At 31.2% G+C, this 15191-nt stretch overlaps 1 protein-coding gene across 1 annotated transcript in view; it reads left to right on the top strand.

Moving 5' to 3' along the window:
- The window catches only part of LOC108693677 (inhibitory POU protein), a 45483-nt gene that overhangs the window by 1052 nt on the left and 29240 nt on the right, over positions 1 to 15191 (top strand). The gene's annotated exons all lie outside the window — the stretch shown is intronic.

The raw sequence follows: 15191 nt of genomic DNA on the forward strand, positions 1-15191 counted from the left end.
AAAATTATCATAAATTAATTAATTCGTTAATGAAATCAAAGAATAAAAAAATATATTCTAAAAGACATTAATACTATGTCGTCAAAAAAAATGAAAAAGAATGAATTTGAATGAATAATCTAACCAAAGGTCATAATAATCTAACTATAGTATATAGTAATTGCATATAATTTTGCATCATAGCAATCAAAGGCAGAAAGTTAACCAATATTATTTAGCGTTTCTAAAATACAATGTATAATATACATTTTAGATTTAACTCGCTTAATGCATTGTATAATCTATGCGACGTACATGAATGTATTCGTGATTACATTGTATTATTTACCGCGCATGCAATATTACACGTGTTATTGTAGGACTGATATGCAATCTATTTGCAAATATTTAAAATACGTTTAAAATGATGAACTGAAAAGTAAAACGTAAGAATACGACACTATGGAACATTTAAAGAAGGTGGCGAGTCGTTGAAATTTCTCTCTTCATTCGTTTTCATTGCCCGACACTTGACCGCGTCGGCATGCTGTACACTCATATTTCTCATACTTACTGGTGACATGTAGACATACTCAATTTTAGTGCGAATATATCTATAAATATAACTACAGGAATAATATCAAGAATACGTACGAACTCATGTTTCTTTTTATATATTCATGGAAAGATCAATATTTCTTCCAAGTTGCGTCTATATTTATAAATCATCGCCTTTCTGATAGTCTGGATCCGTTTCTTCAAAATTGTATTTAACTAATGAAACAAATTCTAAAGAGGTTTTTTTTTATTGTTTTTTATATGTATTTTAAGCTCAAAAATAATTAAGCAAATCCACCAGATATTCCATTGTGTTTTTAAAATTAGTGTGCATTTGTACAAATTAGAGAATTATCATATAATTCTCATATAATTTCAAATCTAAATCATATAATTATCAAATAATTAATTATCATTGGAAAATGTATAAAAATATAATTGACAAATTATATTTTTTCAATAATAATAGCATCATAAATGTAGCTACTATACTAAAAAAATTTATATCAGAATTATATTTAATGAAAAATAGATATGAAAGTAAAAGAGACATTTCAAAATTGCTATTACCGTTTACCGCTTACTAATAATAATACCATAAACCACTTATAATAATAATTTTACTTATAATAATAATTTTACGTGTAACATATAATAAATACTATTAGCATAAATACAGCAATTTAAAATGATTGTAAAACTATTAAAACCATTACAGTTACTGAAAATTCCTATTTCTATAAAACAATTTAATACACACATTTAATTTAAGTAATATTTAAAAAAATTTTCATCGCGATTAGTTCTTTTTAAGTTTTTTTATCTCTTTTGAAAAGCAACATGTATTGTGTGTGTGGAAATTCTATAAATTCCTAAAACTATAAATATACTTTAAAAGATCAACTCTTTTTCACTGGTGAGTGATTCTACTTTTAGATTTGAAATATGTGCAATTGGTCTGAAGATTCTTTTATAATAATAAAAATAATTTGACGAATAAAAGAGATTCTAGGCCATTCCAATTTTTTTTTTATCAAATTATTATAGTTATAAATAATATTCCCTTTATAACATAGTAGTAAAAAAAAACTTAACAATTTTATCAGAAATATTTAATATTTATCAGAAAATATACATAATTGTATCTGAGATAATAGCAGTTTAATACATTTCACTTGCCCTGTACAGATATAAGCGCTACTTTAAATATAATTTAAAAAAAAATCATTGAACTCTTGAACGAATCTAATTAGAAAACCACGAATAAGTATTTCAGTCACTAATATTGATACGATTAAATGTCGTTTCAATTTCGAGGAATTTTTAAAAAAAGATTAATGTGTGTTACATATTGATAATTTTACAAAAAAGAAAACTAGTTGTCTTATAACGAATTCGATTGAAACATTCAGTGCATACTGATACATATTAAAGCCATTGTATAAATTGACATAAAGATGTGTATTTAATATAAATATAGGAATCGGTTAAACTATGAAATCCTCTATACACTATACTGTAAGATAAAATGTGTATTTTATAATTCACAATATTTGCATTGCACTTTTACATTTAGATTAAAACAATGGTTTTACAATAATATGCACTCTCTCTCTCTCTCTCTCTCTCTCTCTCTCTCTCTCTCTCTTCTCTCTTCTTTGTCTCTAATGCGTCCAATCGAATTTTAGCAGTAACTGATTTAATAACACTAGTGTGACACTCAGATAATGAAGAGGGTCTAATTGATAAAGAAAAAAGACTGACAGCGCATTGTAATAAATAAATAATTTTTTACTTTATAAACTTAAAACAAGTTTAATTTTTATTTTTAAGAATTTGTAAAAATTCTTCTTTTCATCTTTTCATATGTAGAGACGAACTCGGAGAACGATGTCAATCCTTTTCTAATAAGTTTAGCTCTCTAATTAGGCCAATCGAACAAATGACTGAATATCATAACTGAATTTAAATTATTATTTACTGTGAATACCATTGTGAGTATAACAATTAATCACAGTGATCTGATAGCGTTAAATTGCATTACCGAGCTGTCGTAGATGCAGATTTGGTCAATGCAAAAGTGAAATTAGTAGGGGAAATATCCGTAGCGATAGAATTTGTGTCCGGCGAGAAACGCTCAATAAAAATAACTTTCGATTCGCGATGCGGTTAAAATTAAACGTCTCAAGGTTTCATTTAAATCATATTCTACGATTTGTCGAAGCGCTGCATTTAGAGTATGCACGTAGGTATCGAGCGATATGTTTTTCTATCAAGGTCGAAAGAAATATCATTAAACGAATCATTTACAAATTATATCGCGAGAGAGAGATTGCGTTGTCGGAAGACTTTGACTTATCAACAAGAGGAATCTGAACGTATGTACGTGTCAAAAAGCCTTCTCTTTCTATGCAAGAATATTTAAAATGAAAGGAGAAATTTTTGATATTATAACGACGAGGATTAAACCGCTCGAGTAAAGTCTAGGATCTGAGCGGATATCGATTATTTTAATGTCTTACAACCCCTACGGCAAGTTTACTTAGTTGTGAATATGCCGCTAACTTTACCTTACTCTGTTAGTCCTTATAAATTTAATAAGATAGAGACATGAAAGCATTCGTCATAATTTTTAATATCTATGAAATAATCGACGCAATTTTAAAAAAATATATAAGTTTATATAAAACAAGCTCGATACTTAAAAATATTATTTCTATTGTCCTTTACTTTTCTTTCAACAATTCTTGAAACAATGGCCTGTTGCTAGTACTTGTAACTCTCTAACTCCTTCTACAGCAGATGATTTATGGAAATCACACGTTTCTCAAACGTTTAACGTAGCAAAGTAAATCAATCCTGACGTTCAATTTCAATCTTGGCATTCAATTTCAAGATTTCATTATTTATTAATTACGTAAAAGTGTATAATAATTTCTTTACAACTTAACACATTGTGCAAATGACATAATTTAAATAAGAAAGGAGATAAATATAATGAATTTTATTCCCCATTTATATTTACAGTATCTATATATAACAATTTAATTATATCTTTTTGCTATGTAAAAGAAAAAAAAGAAAAAAGATCTTATTTATCTCATTTTGATCCTATTCCTCTCATCAAGTCAACTCATCCTACTTTATGGCAACACTTCTAATATTCATAAAATTCTCGAAATTATCTAAAAATCAATCAGGAATCAATCACGTTGAAGACACGTTTTCTTCTCTATCCATTTCTCCAGTCGCGCTCTCATCTCCCTTGTCCTTCTTGTCCTTCACTTTTCTGATCCCTCGGCAGACTTGTCCAACTACCGAGGTTGAAACCAAAACCATATCGAACGACCAAAGCGTCGAGTTCCCTCCCCCGTAGCGTCGGTGCGATGCGTTCCCTGGGCTACATCGCGGGCTCCGCAGTCTTTAGTTTATTCATGTGACGTAATAGGATAAAAACCGTCGCTACGAGCTGAGTGCCTAGATGAGATTACAGCCGTACTGTTACACCCGGTAACGCGAATCCGATGTAATCGCCCCTTCCTTTGATTTTTCTGTTCAGTTCTCCCGATAACACGCGAGAGGTGGCTTCGCTCGGAACCCATCCCGGTGTACTTATACCATCACTCCTTCATCACCTCCCCTTCATCGTATCCCTTCTACCTTTTTCATTTCGCTCGCATACTAATGCTTTATCGCCTTTTTCTTCTGAATACGATTTTCTAAGTACGAGTATCGGACACGACTAATCCTGTGATTGAGCTGTGAAACACCGAACCGGAAACATTCAGGCATAAAACACTTTTGACACATTCCTTCAAGTGCTATATATATTTAATCCTACGAGGAAAAGAGAATAGGAACTATCGATAATATTAAAAATCCGTATTTAAAAAAATAAAAATTTGCATTTCAAAAGCCATAAATCAACAATTTATTCGTCTAAAAACAGATGAATAAATAGATTTCATCAATTTATTATTCATCAATTATTCATCACTATAAGTCGTCACTCGTTTATTTAAAATCTGTTCTTTTAATTTTTATGAATAAAAACAGTCAGATGCACTATTTTTTACAGCTATATTTTGAGATCAATCTAAAATGCCAGATCACCAATAAATATGTTATAATCTTCAAAAGCTATACGAACATTAAAGCAGCTAATATTATCTTGAGATCAATTCAAAGAGGAAGAAAATAAGATTGTAATTTTCAAATATTATAAACTTTTTCAGAGATTCGCTGATAAAATGGCAACAATCGATCGGTGATTACTGGTTATTTGGTGTACATTTATTGTGATACCGCGCAAGCGCATCCAAGCGGATGTTCGCGGTTAAAAGAAAGTATCGATGAAGGTCGGTCGTTAATTGTCTATCGCTATTAATTGTCTATGAGCATCAGGCGTGGTTTTCACCTACAGTGTTAATTATCTATGATAATTAATACAGGAATCCATTACATATTCATCGGCTTGATGGTAATTATTCACGCTTCGTTGGATGTTACTTTGCATGTTTTCTGGTTGACGAACCTTTCATTCGGGTGGCGTATTAATGATCCGGCTTAATAAACGCAGCTACTCTTTTTACACGTCATTAATCTTTTAATTTTGCCACTCGCCGCAATGCAGTCGAACTTTGATATCAAGCACATTTGGATGCTGTGTATGCATTATTCATTGCGCGTCCATGTCGTGGTGGCAGATGAGTGATGCTTGTTTTATAACGACCTAATTTTTCTTATCATTGTACAAAAAAATGATAATACGTTCAAGAAAGTCCTCTGTACACAAACACACACACACACACACACACACACACACACACACACACACACACACACGCACGCACACACATACACACATGCTGTACAATTCTACTCTTTTCTGTCAGAAGATAAAAAAGAATATGTAATAAGAACATATATAAAAATTTTGTTTAATAAATTGTTATCATAATTTATTAAAAAATAATTTCTTAGAAAATTTCCTATTCAATTTTAAATTTTTTATTCGCTTATATATTTTCTAATGTATACTTTTTCATAAACAAAATTACTTTTTAATACTTTATTTCGATATGTATTAAACTTTCTTAATTTAGAGCTTCTGATTTGGATTTTATCAATACGATCTCACATTGACTAAGTCAATATATGTGAGACTCTAACTACTCTTTAACTTAACTTTATCCACAGGTTAACAATTCAATTACTAAGAAATATATAAGTTACTAATAAAATTCGATTAAACTAAGGTAGCCTTTATGTTACAACTGTGCTTCAAATCATGAACCTTCAGTTTAAAATAGTTTATCGATGAAATAGATTATCGATGAAAAAAAAAAGAGAAAACAAAGAATTTACTTTGCTTAATATATGATAACAATATGTAAAAGCATATAAAAGATGTTCTTCTTTCATATTGATTTTTATTTCATCTTTTCTCGTTCTCTCTCTCTCTCTCTCTCTCTCTCTCTCTCTTTCTCTCTCTTTCTTCCACTCTCTCTAATTTATTAAAAGAAAAATATTATTTGATACCAATATTATTATCTAGAAAATCACTATCAAATCGCTGAATCTATCGATATTACATCAATTTAGATTGCATATTGATTAATATCAAAATTATCTAGATACTTAGTCTCTGCTAATAACGAATGCGAAAAATAATTACAAATTTCTAAAGTAGCACTTTTTGCATTCACATATAAGCAATTTTCTAATTTTACTTTAAAACTTAATAAAAATAGAGAGAGAGAGAGAGAGAGAGAGAAAAGGAGAAAGAGAAATGGTCTCAATTTACTAATATTATCTTAGACTTGAAAAATTTTGCTCTTTATATTCTAAAAAGATACTTTATATAATGATTCACTTAAAAAAATTGCACTTTTCAAACGTTATTATTTTATTTTATATAAATATTTAAAGAAACATTGGATTTGCAATTGACTAAATTGTTAATTGCACGCTACCAATTTCTCTTGAAAATTGCACAGAAAAGACAGCGACAAGCGATAAACATCACGTGAAGAGCCGCGGCCAGTAGCGATTATCGATTGGTCCTCTATATTCGGCATGTCATTATCAATTAACCATTGAAAGTAAAAGCTCTTTTGCTACTGGAGTAGTATATTGCATATCAAAATTGCTAGACACTATAGTTACTTTTTAATTGCAGTTTTTAATTGTATATTTTTTTTTATACGAAGAAATGTTGATTTTTTGATAGAACTTAACAGGTTGATCTATGTATTCGTTCTACAATGTTCTATTCAATTAACGCTATTTTGAAAATGCATAATTTTATTTGATAGAATCATTATACCATAAAATTTATAATAAAAAATTATATGCTAATTTTTAAAATAAATCATTACAAATTCTTTTATTCTTTTATTCTATTTAAAAAAGTATATCAACGTAAAATTGTTGAAAAGTACAAATTTTATGACATTTTATATTTTACTATAATTTATTGTATATTATATTTTAACATAAAATTCAATTCTTTCTAATAAAAATCTAACACGGACGACGGAGAAATAATAAATATTATTTTCACTTAATATTAACTTAAAAAAAAAATGGAAAAGAAGAGATTGTATTCTCGCTGAGTTAATTTTCTGAAGAAATCTTGATAAATGGTGACAAGACCATTGCGCTTCTCATCAAAATCTGAAAAGCGACATATGTGTAGCGTCGTGACAAGCGATTGTTCGTGCACGACACGGCGGTAGTAAGGCGACAATTAACGTCAGAAGTGCTTCACGGGGCGGGTTTGAACTATTTTATGTGCGGGAGGATGGCTCGCTGGAGGAGTGAAGGGACGCTCGTAGCCGTGCATTACGGCGTATACGTGCCACGGCTCCCCGCTCGGCCACAAGATTGCATAATCGATATGCGGCCTACACCTGTGCCTCTCCACGAGTACGCACCTGTGTACGAACAAGAAAAAAAAATGAAACAATGTTTGCGTGTGTGCATGTATGTATACGTGTGCGGTGCTCGAAAAAGATTATTCGTGAATATTCACCGCCGCTGGAATATTTGTGTCATCCGGCCTGCCGAACTAAACTGACTCACTTGATAAATAGTCATGCAAATCATTACGCAAAATGATTTCAAATAGATTGCCAAATTTCAATTTGAATTTTTTACAAAAGTATCGAGTAAGTAAATAGTATTAGTAAATATTATTATTATAGTTTCTGAGTTATGTATTTGAAAATAAAAGATTTTCATAAATTGCAGAGAAATAAAAGTGGATAAAAGTGGATAACAAAACTATATTTTTTATTTAATTTATAAAGTAAACTTTGTTTAAATGGAGATTTAATTTGAGGCACAATTATCTAAATGCGTGTGTGTGTGTGTGTGTGTGTGTGTGTGTGTGTGTGTGTGTGCGCGCTTTTCGTGTTGAATATTAAAAAGTTGTAAAAAAATTGCAAAAATCAAATTCGATTACATTTTTAAAAAAGAGGAATTTTCAACTACCTAAAAATATATCTGCAGAGAGAGAGAGAGAGAGAGAGAGACAAAAATAGATAGATAGATAAAAGCATTTATTGCTGCTCTAGGACAAGCCCTCAAAGAGCAGAATTGAGTAAGTTATATAGAGAATGGATTTAAACAAATTTTGACATAAATACATCTAGATACTATCAGTAATTAAGAATTAATAATTCACACGCCTATAAAATTTATTATTATAAGAAAGAGTCATTACATCTTCCGTTTAGAAATAATAGAGAAAAAAATTTGAACATACAAAGAGTAGCAGCGCAGAAATATTACTAGTCAATATGAAAAGCTAGTACAGACAATATTTACACGCGAAAAGAAAATTCGAGTTCTAAAAGAAATTTATTAGATTAAGAGTTCTAAAGAATTATATTGTATAGAATTTTTTTTTTAAATTAGAGAAAGAGAGAGAAAGAGAGAATTTATTAAATCAAGAGTAAAAGCTTCTTCTAACTTCCTCTCTTTATAAAATTATATTTTGTATCTACGAATAACCTATTTAATCGCTAGAATAAATTTGCGACGTCTCAACCTTGTTACGAATTTGGATATTTTATCATATATGTTATCCATGCTGTTACATATATTATTCGGTTCATTTTGAATTATAAAAAATTAAATTTCTAGTGACAGATATGAATGCTAGGAGAGAAATTAAAAGAAAGCAGCAGCGTGAGAAATTCTGACTCTGCTGACAGTGCATTGCTCGTCTACATCTACAAAATACTCCAAAGTACCGAGACACGTTGACGCCGGTCGAGTACGTCGATCATGGTCGTCCGCAATAGTGAGGGTAAAGTAGGTGGATAAGAGTAGCAATGAAATCGATGCATTCGCGCTGGATATCAATTGTTGTGCAGATATATGGGTAGATGTACCTAATCTCTTTAAAATTATGGTACGTTGCGAGGTATCACTTATTATGTATAAATCAACTTATTGTAATCAAGATTATAAACAATAAAATCCATGCATTTAAAATAGTTACAATGATTATGACAAAAATTAATTTTCTTTAATTTAAAAAAATCCTTTAGTGTTGTATTTATCAATTTAACAATGAATAGTATAATCAATTAATCAAAACAATTTTTACAAACAGTAGAAAGATTCTACTTTGGTATACAGATATCTAGTCGAGACCTAATTATGAAAACTCATCACGGATTTTTGTAAAAAATTATTTTTAATAAGCAATTAGTAATAATTAATTAGTCAAATAATTGTTTATTACAAATAAATCAATTATTCAGAGTGGAATAATTATTTGAAGTTTGAAGAATTACAAATTATTTCTATTATCGAACATTTCGTAGATTTTCTTTTGAAATAAATAATCTCTAATATATTAAAATTGTTTAAAAATTATAAAAGGAGTTAGATAGCTTAGCCCCATCACTACACGAAAACAGTTCATCGTTTCACGATCGTTTCACCTACGTTTTGCCGAATGTGTATCTCACTCTCTCTCTCTCTCTCTCTCTCTCTCTCTCTCTCTCTCTCTCTCTCTTTCTCTCTTTTTCTCTCTTTTAGTTGTAGAAGACCCGCGGACGATCCCGCACACGGGACGCTGGGGACACATAACACCCCCGGTTACATCCAATCACTCCTGATTTATATTTACTACTCACTTGGCCCCCTTATTTATTACGTTTCATGGAGACGCGTAGAACGAAAATGTTAATTTGCGCAATTGAAAATTATGGCGTACTACTATGGGTAAAGACACTCTTCGAAAATGTAATTCTAACAGAAAAGAGCACTATATATAAAAGAAGATAAAAGAAAGCTAGTTCCATGAATATCTCTTGAGGGGAGATCCGAGATTCTTTGACTACTAGTCAAAACTTACTAGTTTTTTATACTGCTATATCAGACCAACTTTCGACTTCTTATTTCTATTGTTATCATTAGTAAGAATTTAAAAAAAGGATATTGGAAGACTTAAAATAATTATGAAATAAAAACGTCAAACAGCTTTTGCATTTCATTGGATTGAGATACAAAAGAGATTTGTCATTTTTTAAATTTTGTATATTGTAAGAAAAGCTAAAAAATTAGTCTGTCAAAAAAATGTTTGCTTCAATTTTATATTTTTATTTTTCATAATTTGTTCTCAATTTCATTCTGCAGATGCGTGCACTATGCTATGTGTGTATGTGACAAATCTTTTGCATTAATTTAAGAAAGAGGAAAGCATTACAAATAAAATCTTCATTATAATATTCATTATAATATTCGTTTATAAAAATATTATTTATATATAAAATTCTACAAATAAGATTTAAATATAAGACATTTTATTTTTAATTCGTATTCCATATTATGAACACAAATCACTCTTCCAATTTCAATATCTTTGATTTTAACATATAAATAAGTCTAAATGATCAGCAGCTGCAGCAATACATTTTCAAACAGTTTCATACTTAACTTTGAAACAAATAATATGCGCATTTGAATCAAACGTAGTTCCATTTTCGAATTCCCTATAATAGTATCCACACAAATGTCACGCAAAACCTTGCAATATAGCTCGATATAAGGTTTGTAATATGTCTTGTGCCATGCGGCTTTTACACAGGTAAATCTATGTAGACCTTGCCTTCCACCTATAAATAAATCTACACGCGCGTGTACAAGTGCATGTAAACCGCCGTTCTGGACACCACGAGGGTCTTCTTGTCGTGTAACAGTGAAACGTGGATGGTTAGATAGACGAACGACACTTCCGTCTTGTCTCTCGAAGTTTCCGTTGCATTGATTTTATCGTTCCCTACTTTATGAAGATTATGGTGTAGTTCAAACACGATAGAATACTAAAATTCAATCGCGCATTTCGATTAAAAAAGAAGAAATTCAATTTTTATTTCACTTAAAAGCAAAATAACTATCGCGCAATTATTAAAAACCATAGTTTTCTTATTGTCGATATTTATAATAATTTCGAACATTCATGAGAAGATAAAGAAAATAGTACTTGAAAAAAATTTCTGGTTGAAAATGGACGAATCAGAAATTTCCGGTTAAATTTATTAGAATTCTAGTTGAGATAACTGGAATTCTGGTTGATACAATATTTCTGGTAAAATCTACTAGAATTCTTATTTTTATCAGAATAATTATGTCAATTAGAATTCTAGTTATTTCAACTAGAATTCTAATAAACATAACCAGAAAATTCTGATTCGTTCATTTTCCATCAGAATTACTGTTTAATCCAACCAGATCATTTTTCTCAGTGTTGTGTTGAATATATCAAACTTTTCATATAAATGTTTTTCAGAGAAATTTTTTTGCACGAATTATCTTCTTTCAAGTTTACAGAGATGAAAGTTAGAGCATTGTTGTTAAATTCGTGTGTATGATATAGTAAATGACAGAATATAATATAATCTTATATATATACTTGACAAAAATCTCAATTATGCGTGATAAAAGGATGGAATAACAAAAACGTGCCAAATTGGCAGTTTGTGATTCTGTTGTACCGATGAAATGAGATACCTTTCGCAATACGCACTCCGATTGCGTGAAATAGTTATCAAACTTTCTCATGTATGGCTTCGCTAACGATTTGTTTCATTTTAATGAACCAATAATTGTTTCTCACAATGGTATATTGCGTTTTCGGTTACTTCAATAGCTAGCAATCATAACTTTCAACAAAAAACAAATTACACGAAATAACATGTCGTACAATGTAGAAATTTACTTGTCGCGAATTTATTAGTTATCATACATGCATATCGATTAATTACATAATCATTACAAATGGCAGTAAAAAAAAATAGACGCTAAATATTTTGCGACCCTAGGAAAGTGTAAAAAATGTTGACGCTATTGAATTTTTCAATAATCTTGCAAAATTTTTGATTATTAAATTATTGTGTATTATATCGGAATAAGTAGATTCTATCCTTTGTGTAAACAAGCATTTATTTTTTCTATTTGATTTGTATTCTTTTAGCGGTAGAGATAAAGTTTTACAAACAGTATCGTTTGTATTTAATATTTAGAGTCAGATAACTACAATCGTTGGTTAAACGGATAACGCACAATGATAAAATTGATAATTACTAAGTACGCGTTAAGGCTATAGAGTATTTGATTGCAACTCGATTGTTTAGCAATCTTTAGCGTTTGCTAATGACAAATTATTCGACATATCAGGTTTAATCTTGTACGCGACATAGTTGCATTAGAATATCTTGCTATAGGAAAGAAAAATCAGATCAATATACATACCGTTCTTATATACAGTTTCCATATACATGAAAGTTCATTTCGTTTGTGCAAACGCGAATGGATCAAGAAATAGTGATCCGGTAAATAATACTGCATGAGCCAACATGTGCACGAATCGGCTGCCAAAGCCGCTTCGGTTAGTTTGTTATTCAGGGAACGTCTTCGATTGCATGCTGCAAGACAGATCGATTGAATGTCCCTCTTCAAAAATTGATTGTACGTTTTATACGATGTGCCGGCAATAGAGGTAACCTCGCATAGGGCATAAACTATACTTTGACGATGGTATATCAGGTCCGATAAAGTGATAACACTGTCATTACCGAGCGAAATTCTCAATAGGAAACAAAGGAATTACCTTAAAAACGTGATATACTTTCAATTCGTAGAGATAAGCAAAAGTTAAAAGAAGGATAATCGCTGTTTTCATGTCAATTGCTACAATTCAAATAGCTGCATATATATCTGTTCTTTCTGTCGAAATAATAATTATTGCGTGTTTTTCAAAGAAGGCTATCGTGACTCAAAATGCAGAATATTCAGAAAAAAAGGTCTATGAAAGATTTTATGAAAGATTTGGAAAATTAGAGCTCATAAAAAAACTTAAGCACTAAGCCGTAAGCAGTAAGGAAATTGTTGCATTCAAATTATAGCCTTACTGGTTTTTACTGTGATTGGCCAATTCGCTTATTACTTAAGTTTTTGGTGTGCCATGATCTTTATAGCATTTTTCCAGTACGTACTTATATCGAATAAAAAGAATTTATAATACACATACATTTGATGTTCGATTTTGTTTTGGATTTTGTTGCATTTTGTTTATATAACATATACATTATATATATGTAATTGAATGTCATTGCTGTAATTTATTTTAATATCAAGATATAATAGACATTTGTACATATACTCTACACATAAAATACACGTGTATCAGGAACACGTGCAAACGCGGCTATAAAAGATAAGCAATTCTGCGGTGTGTGCGTTCGAACACGGCGCGGCAGTATACGTGACTGAATTCCTAAATGGGAGAATTACGAAGTTCGGATAGAGTTCAGATGGGGAATGGTCCGTGTTTGTATGATCATCTCACCCACGAATCGAACGGCATCCGGTACACGTACGTGTCCCATCCTTTAACCTATGTACGACACGACACGACACACGCTGGTCACACGTGTAGTGCTTCTTGAATAAGGACACTGCCCTCGATATATTTTATAGCGTGTTAAGCATAGTCGAATGTGCGTGCGATCGTACGTGCGAATGATGCGTACGCGTACATAATCGATTTCAGTCCAATAAACAGTTTCAATTTATATGTAGATTGTAAGAACAATAGTAATATCAATGTTGAGGTCTGTATTTTGTTTATCGTTCTGATATATTCGAATATCAAGGATGTAAAATATTTACCAGTTAAATACACAAATTTCAGCAGAAAATCAAGGAAATTGTGTTAAGCTCTTTATACCCAAGCGATAGATTTTATTTTTAATTCTCAATTTTTTAATGGAAAGAAATTACTTATTAGTCACTCATCGCTCGTCTGTCTAACCTAATCGCGAACGGATCGAGACTATTCCACCGTAAATTTAGTACTCGTTAAGTTTCGTCCCTTCGGTATATTCGAAGGTACACGCACGTATACACATTATACAGGGCCACATTTAATCACGAAGGAAAGAGAGAAGAAAAGAGAGACGGAGATAGAACGAGAATTCAGGAAGGAAGGAAGGAAGGAAGGAAGGAAGGAAGGTAGGGTACATGGAAGGGAAGAGAACCCACGGAGGGTGCCCCGATAAGTATTATTGTAATTATACACTTAGGTTTATTTCCTGCGAACGCGCACTCATGGGGGTTGATGGCATTATATACCACGGCACCCTAATAAAAATAATAATAAGAGCGTTAAACCGCGGAGAGAATGGTATGGGAATAATGTTCACCTTTCCGTGCGGCCACCCACGGTCGTCGTTGTGCGTGTACAGGTTGTTGCGGTATATGCGCGTGTTTTAGAATCCCCGTTTATAGAGAAACACAACGATCAGTTGCTTTGTACGTGTACATGCATCGTTTGTCGTTGCTCTTACTGACGATAGATTCTATTTGATTTCTAGAGTGACCAATTGAATTTTCCCTAAGATTAACTTGAAATTGTCTGAAAAATAGTCTAGTTCAAGTCTGCAACATTTTGACTCGATATAGAATGGCAAAGTCAAAGAATGGCAACACTCTGTGCCACAAAGTCTTTTTCACTTGTTAGGCAGAATGTGTCTATGAGTGGTTATACCGGTTATACATTTTACGTTAGAGAAACAATCACGGGACACTCATAGGGAGCACCCCTCGTCAAAATCAAGAGTCTATTATTATGACCATATGTTTACGCCACGATTGTATCTTGACAGAGAGGGACGAACGTGTGTTGGGGTGAAGGGGCACGGTGGTGCACCTGCTCGAACACAACAGCATGTGGATAAGAGCGCATGGTGCGTGGGTAGAGCAAACATCACATGAATATGTGTCATTCTATAAACAGGATGGTACACCATGTTGCTTTATTGCCGATTATTTCGTATTTGGAATATTTCTCTTATCTTTCACCACTGCACGCAAAAATTCGATTACCTTTATTCGCGTGAATCTTGTTATTTAGTTAGTGTCAGTAAATTATAATATTAGGGAGAAATTTTTGCAATAACGTGAATCCAGATACAGTAAACGCCAAAGCCGTTTTCTTAATTAATTAATTGTTAAGAAGAATATAATGTGACTTTGGCGTTCATCATATCCGGATAAAATGTATTGTAAAAACTCCTTATTTTTTAGATTTTATATATATATATATATATAAAATCTAAAAAAAAATATATATA

The sequence above is a fragment of the Atta colombica genome, unplaced genomic scaffold (genome assembly GCF_001594045.1).
Source record: "Atta colombica isolate Treedump-2 unplaced genomic scaffold, Acol1.0 scaffold96, whole genome shotgun sequence".
Taxonomy (NCBI): Eukaryota; Metazoa; Arthropoda; class Insecta; order Hymenoptera; family Formicidae; genus Atta; species Atta colombica.